Genomic DNA, 6,568 nt, shown 5'->3' with positions numbered 1-6,568 from the left:
ACTGTTAGAGCAGTACAACAATGGAATCAGTTACCTAGGGAGGTTGTGGGCTCTCCCACACTAGAGGCAGCTGGACAACCACCTGTCAGGGATGCTTTAGGGTGGATTCCTGCATTGAGCGGGGGTTGGACTGGATGGCCTTAGAGGTCCCTTCCAACTCTACTATTCTATGTTTCTATGAGGGTGCAATCCTATGCATGCTTAGAGAGAGAAAAGAACCCCAGCAATTGCCAGTGTTCCCCAGCAAGCCACGCTAGCCAGAGCATGCTGAGAATTGTGGGTCTTTTTTCCAGTCTAAACATGCATAAGGATTGCATCCTAAAGAAAATAAATAAAGAGTTCCCCCCACTCACTCTCTTTATTGTCTGCCCCCTCTCAAGCTTGCATCGTAAATCATGCACTTCTTTACAGCATTTGGGGGAGGGGAAGCCCCTGACCATGCAAGTTTATTCAGAGATCCCCCCGAATTCAATGGGATATTTATAAGTATTGACTTATTTCCAGCCTCCAGATTGAAAGTAACCTCCAGATGTTTGACTATTTACTTATTATAGGGTGGTTTTTTTAAAAAAAATCCACCCAATAACCAATGTTCTCTAGGTGGATTATAGTTAAAAGACTAAAATTCCATATAAACGCTCAAAATATATATGATGCACATATTTAAAAGAAGGCAATAATACGGTACAATTCCCAGCATACCCAACCAGCATGGCTGGTGGTCAAGGATGCTGGGTGAAAGAGTCCAAAACATCTGTAAGGAAAGGGCGGCTTATTTACTGTATTTATAATACACACACACGCACACACATCACTTTTGTTATAGGGCTGCACACCTGCAAAGTGTTTCACCAGTTTTCACTATGCTTCTCCTCCCTTCATTGTGGCCACCCTACATGCTGCACTGTTGCTGGCATTTTACAGATGGGAAAACCGAGCTGAGCAAGAGCAGGGCCTACATAAGGGTACAAGGTGAAATCGTAACAGACGTGGGACTCGAATCTAGACTTTCCTGATTCGTGTCCAGATCTCTAACCAACAAACCAAACTACCTTACAAAGTTTGGGGTTGTTATATTTTTTTTCCTGTGGCCGCAATCTCATGCATATTTCTTCGAAATGAGCCTTGCTTCTGAGTAAACAGGCACACACCCTGGGATCACATCACACAGGGTAACAGAGGTTATTTGAGCAAGGTTATTCGACAAATCCCTTTAAGCTCCTGAGTTCAGTGCTAGAGTTTAACGCAAGAACATGTGAAATAAACGGTAGCGTACATTTCATCGTGCGCAGAATGCTTGAACCAGAATGCCCAACTTTTAGTATTGCTCTGAATGAAGCTTGGGCATTTGACCGCTCTGAAGATAACTTTGCCAATTGACCGGCTACACCATTGATAAATGCTTCCAATATTTGTCTGTTTCAGAGCACTGCGTCAGAGGAAAACCCCACCAATCAAAAAAGCCCAAGTCCACTTCTTTGTTAAAAGGTATCCAAAGGCTTTACCATTATAATCAATTACATTTTTGGAAGGAAAGAAAAAAAAAACACTTAGTTTATACGAATGCATGGCAAGTGACATTCAACCTGTTCATCAACCTGTTCTTGTCAACTGTATTTGGATTTCCAGGTGGAGCCTACAGAACTTGAAATTCTGTTTCAGCTGAAATCAAACACACACAGCGAAGCTATAAAAGGCAAAGGTCAGGTTTTAAAATGTGGAACAACTGCCCAGAGGTGTCCCTGTTTAAAAAAGAAAACCCGCTTCTGCCTTTACTATCAGATAACACCATAGAGAAACTTTCCAGATGTTCTGGACTGCAACACCCATCATTTCCAGCAACCTGTTGACTTTCCGCGTTTGGCATAATTGTTAGACTGTAAAAGAGCCCTGCAGCAAAGCTCTCCCATTCTTTCATTTTTATTTATTATTTTATTGACTGCGTTTAGAGCAGGGCTAGGAAACATTTGGTCCTCCAGACAGTGTTGGACTCCAGTTCCCATCAGCTCCAGCCAGTATGGCCAATGGTGAAAGATGATGTGAGTTGAGGTCCGAAAACATTTGGAGGGCCGCAAGTACTGCACCCTGCGTTGTCTGAACCCAGGACATTTTCCGGAGGGTGAGTTGTTAACCGTGCAGCGGGGCTTCTTTTTCTCAAACAAGCCATCTTGAGAACCCATGGCTTGTTGTTGGGTTGTTCAGGGTAGTTAACAACCCCCACCGCATGGCTCAACGAACAACCCATGGTTCAACAACCCACACACAACCCCTGAGTGTGGTTTAGCGTGTTGTACGAACCCAGTCCATATCAGGTTCAGGGGCAATTCTTCAATACTTTGGATCTTAAGGAGATCTGAAAACGTCCCTCGTGTGCTGCCCCCCTTTTTTGGGGGAGGGGAGCGCACCAGTGCTCAAATTAAAGGGGAACAGGTAGAGGGGCCCTTCGTGAAATCCACAAATTCCAACCTCTAACACCCCACCCCCAAATCAAGCTCCCTGTACCCTTATTCTTATATTATTTATTACAAAATAATAAAAGCGGCAACCAGAAAAATCAAACAAGTAGGATATATTCCTGGCATCCCCTATAATTCGAACACTGTAACCCACTGAAATAGAGCGGCTGGTTTTTGATTCCCCACCCAAAATATGGTCCTATGCTTCCCTTGTGTTTCGCTAGCCCCTCTCCCGGTTTGCACCTCCGCCCTGCTAGGCTAAAACACCCCAGGGAGAGATGGCCGGCCCCTGTTACCTGGCTAGCGACGTAAGAGCCTTAAGAGGTCAGTACGGCACCTTGTGAAATTGCCCCTCCAAGATCACATGCTCGGAGCCGAGAGGGCTTGAACTCAGCCACCCGGGCGTCAGGTTCATCTCACAGGAAAGTCCAAGACATTTTGCTGAAACAGCCGAAGGCCTCTTGCAGACTCGGGAGCGGCGTCCGCATATGTACTTTGGCAAGGCCCCGGCGGGGTCTCTAAGTCCAACTGTCCCTTAATAGCTGCATTGTTCACCTCAGGACATCGGTCAGAACGTTCCTGGGCAGCCCAAGAAGTCTCCCTCGGTACCGACACCGCTGTGCCCTGGGGAAAAGACACCCCTCCGTCAAAAACAATCCCTCTGCGTAGAGTTTAAAGTCGACATTGCTAAATGCTTTTCTTGTTGTGAGCTGTCTGGACTAACTAGGGTGACCATATTTTGGAAACCAAAAAGGAGGACAACATGGTCGCCCCCAAGGGGGCGTGTCCAGCACCAAGGGGGCGTGCCCACCCGAACATAGCCTTGGTCACGTCTGATTTTACAGCACACATTTAAGACAAATCTGTTCTACATAACAACTTAATGTTAAAATCACTGAAATAAAGAACAAGTGAGAGATTCAATGTATCTGAAATTAACTTCACTCACTCCTACTTTTGTAGGTTTTGCTATACTTTGAAGCTTTTGCTATACTCTGTGTGTTACATTCTCCCCTTCCCTCAAATATCTTTTCTGACTGCATCTTAACTCATTGCAAGCTGCTGTTGTTGTTAACAGGGTTTGCTACTGGCCCCAGATCTGTTTCAAATTTGGTGTGGCTAAAGCTCTACCTAAATCCTTTCATGGTGCAAAGTTTCATCTCTTTATCTTTAAAAATGACGATTTTAAAAATAATAATTTTAAAACCTCAATTTTTAAAAAATTCCTAAAAAAATCAATGGATGAACGTACCTGTTTCAAATTTGGTATGACTAAAGCCCTTCCTAATAGCTACCATTGTGCCAAGTTTCATGTCTTTATCTTAAAAAATGACGGAGTTATAAGCATTTTTGTTAATTCCCATTAGAGCTGCTCTTTGGAAAAAAGCCGGATTTCCCCTCCCCCTCCCGGATTTGCCATCAAAAACCCGGGCAAATCCGGTCATATGGTCACCCTAGACTAACACACTTGTGGGCAAGGGTCTGGAACAGGCCTGGCATCAGCGGGCAACGGCCTGGGTCCCCTCTGGGAGGTGGCTTAGGGCGACTATTTTAATGTCCCCTGATGCCGCCAATGTCGTATTTCTCTGGGGCATTGTGGGAAATTTACATGACTGCTCCAGGCCACCTGGCTTTGATCTCAGTGCCGGCAGGGCCAGCATCAAAGGTAGGCGTGGTTGGGCACCTGTCAAGGGCCCACCTTACAGCAGGGGGGCACCGACCAGAGGGCCCTGGAGGTGCTGGCGCTCTTCACCATTTCAACCTGCATCTTCACCTGCCTTTTGCTCTGGGCTGGCCAACAGTGGTGGTGAGAAAGTGGATCAGGAGACACCGCTATCAACTGACTCTCTGCCTATCAAGCAAGTTATGAAATGTAATGTAATGTAACTAGAACTGTCCTTCAAGGCAAAAAATAATTGGCTAGCACGGTCTCTTTAAAGACAGCGTCTGCAGCCCTGCCTTACTCAAGGCAAAGCAATTTGGGCCAAAGGGGAACTTGACTCCCACTGAAGCGGCCTTCTAACTGTACAGAAGTGCCTTGAGAATGCGCAAAGTGTTTCCTTCTCATATCCTAATACTAATACCTTGGGAGATCGTAAATCCCAATAATTAAACCCTGTGCCTGGGATTAGAGAAGAAGTGAGCCCCTGAACCTCTTTGTTGTAATGAAATTAAGCATTGATTAAGCAGGGATCAGCCTCCCTGGTTGATTCTAGGTCACTGCAGCATTACTAATGCCATGAAAGATAAGTGCTGGGGCTCATCTGTGCCTGGATGTCATGCCCATCATTGCAGTTCTATTCTAAAGATGTGTCTTTTGCATCTGTAATGCAGTTATTAAAGACACAGCCTAGAAAAAAGGGTGGCACTTCTGACTTTGCTTTTAACAGAGTGCCAACACTTATTTTTCAAGGGTCTTCTGCCTTTTAAAAAGAGTCTCGTGTGGCGCAGAGCGGTAAAGCAGCAGTTTCTGCCGCTGAAACTCTCCGCGGAAGCTGGTTTCAGGCAGCCAGCTCGGGTCGACTCAGCCTTCCATCCTCCCGAGGTCGGTAAAATGAGTACCCAGTCAGCTGGGGGAAAGGTAATAACGGCCGGGGAAGGCAACGGCAAACCACCCCGCTATAAGGCCTGCCAAGAAAACATCAGCGAAAGCTGACGTCCCTCCAAGAGTCAGTAATGACTCAGTGCTTGCATGAGAGGTTCCTTTCCTTTCCTTCTGCCTTTTAACAAAGCAAGCAAAATTGAACAGCTGATGAACAGCAAAACTGAACACCTGAAATAATCCTACATTGATGACACCAGGCAAAGACCTTATCAATTCTCCTCCTTTAAAAATACTTTTAAATTTAAAAGAATTTTCAACTCCCGCTTGTTATTATTTTTTGAATAATATGATTAATGCTGCATTTTAAAATCATCTTTCTTCCTTGATTTAGCTGCTTGGATATTTATCTTTTTTTCAAATAAATGTTTTAAATGATTGTTTCTGCATTTAAAACCTTTAAAGTCTCCTTTATTGTGTTTTATCACTGTTTTTACTGTATTTTTTTTATTACATACACCACCTTGAGAGCTACAGCTATAAGGGTGACTCATAGATTGAATAAATAAAATAAAACAATCAATAAACAAACTTTTTCTTAAAAGCTTAACCTATTGCCAGTGCGACTTGCGACAGTTTTTATGACAATAATAACAACAAAGTTATCCACAATTGAATTTCAGAAAAACTCTTTTCCTACGAGAACAGAGAGAGAGAGAGAGAGAGAGAGAGTTTTGGTTTTTCCCCAGATTATGCAGAGTATGGAGAAAGGAAAAAATATTTCCTCCCTTTCTCATAAAACTAGAACTCAGAGGTCAGAGTGACCCAATGAAATTAACTGGCAGTAATTCAGGACTGACGAAAGCAAGTACTCTTAGGCGGGGCAGAGGTGGAATTATCTATCACAAGATGTAGGGAAGGTCACTAACTTGATTAGGTGTTTTTTTTAAAAAAGGATTATTAGACAAGTTCTTAGAGCAACAGCTATCGGTCCTTCTAACAGCAAACTCAAGTAGCGAGAGGCAGCAAGATTGAAGGCTAAATTGGACAACTGAGAAAGAAGAGGCAGGCATGAGCCAGCTTGGAGGAATGATGCACTGGTTTAAAATGTTTGAATTAGTTTTATGTACTTTATGGTGTTTTTATTTGTATTGTACCCCGCCTCGATCCAGAGGGAGAGGCGGGTAACAAATAAATAAATATATTATTATTATTATTATTATTATTATTATTATTATTATTATTATTATTATTATTATTACTATTAGGCCCAGCAGCTAAATGGAACATCCCTGTACAGAGGCAGTGTACCAGAAGTGCAGGTGCTGGTGCATGCCAATGGGAAATTGTGACCTCCACACGTCCTGCTTGTTAGCTGGCATTTTTGGAAACAAAATATGTGAACTAGGTGGATCTTCTTAGATCAATCTGGCAAATTGGTCCCCCATCCCCTAGTTTCATTAGCCACAATTGTTAGGAATGAAACCAGGAAAAGGGCTTCAGAATTGCAGCCTTGAATTGCAAGCCTATATAAGCTTATCTGAGAGTAAGCTCCATTAAATTCAATGGA

Source organism: Elgaria multicarinata, chromosome 18 (genome assembly GCF_023053635.1).
Source record: "Elgaria multicarinata webbii isolate HBS135686 ecotype San Diego chromosome 18, rElgMul1.1.pri, whole genome shotgun sequence".
Classification (NCBI taxonomy): domain Eukaryota; kingdom Metazoa; phylum Chordata; class Lepidosauria; order Squamata; family Anguidae; genus Elgaria; species Elgaria multicarinata.
Note: the sequence above shows the minus strand (reverse complement) of the source record.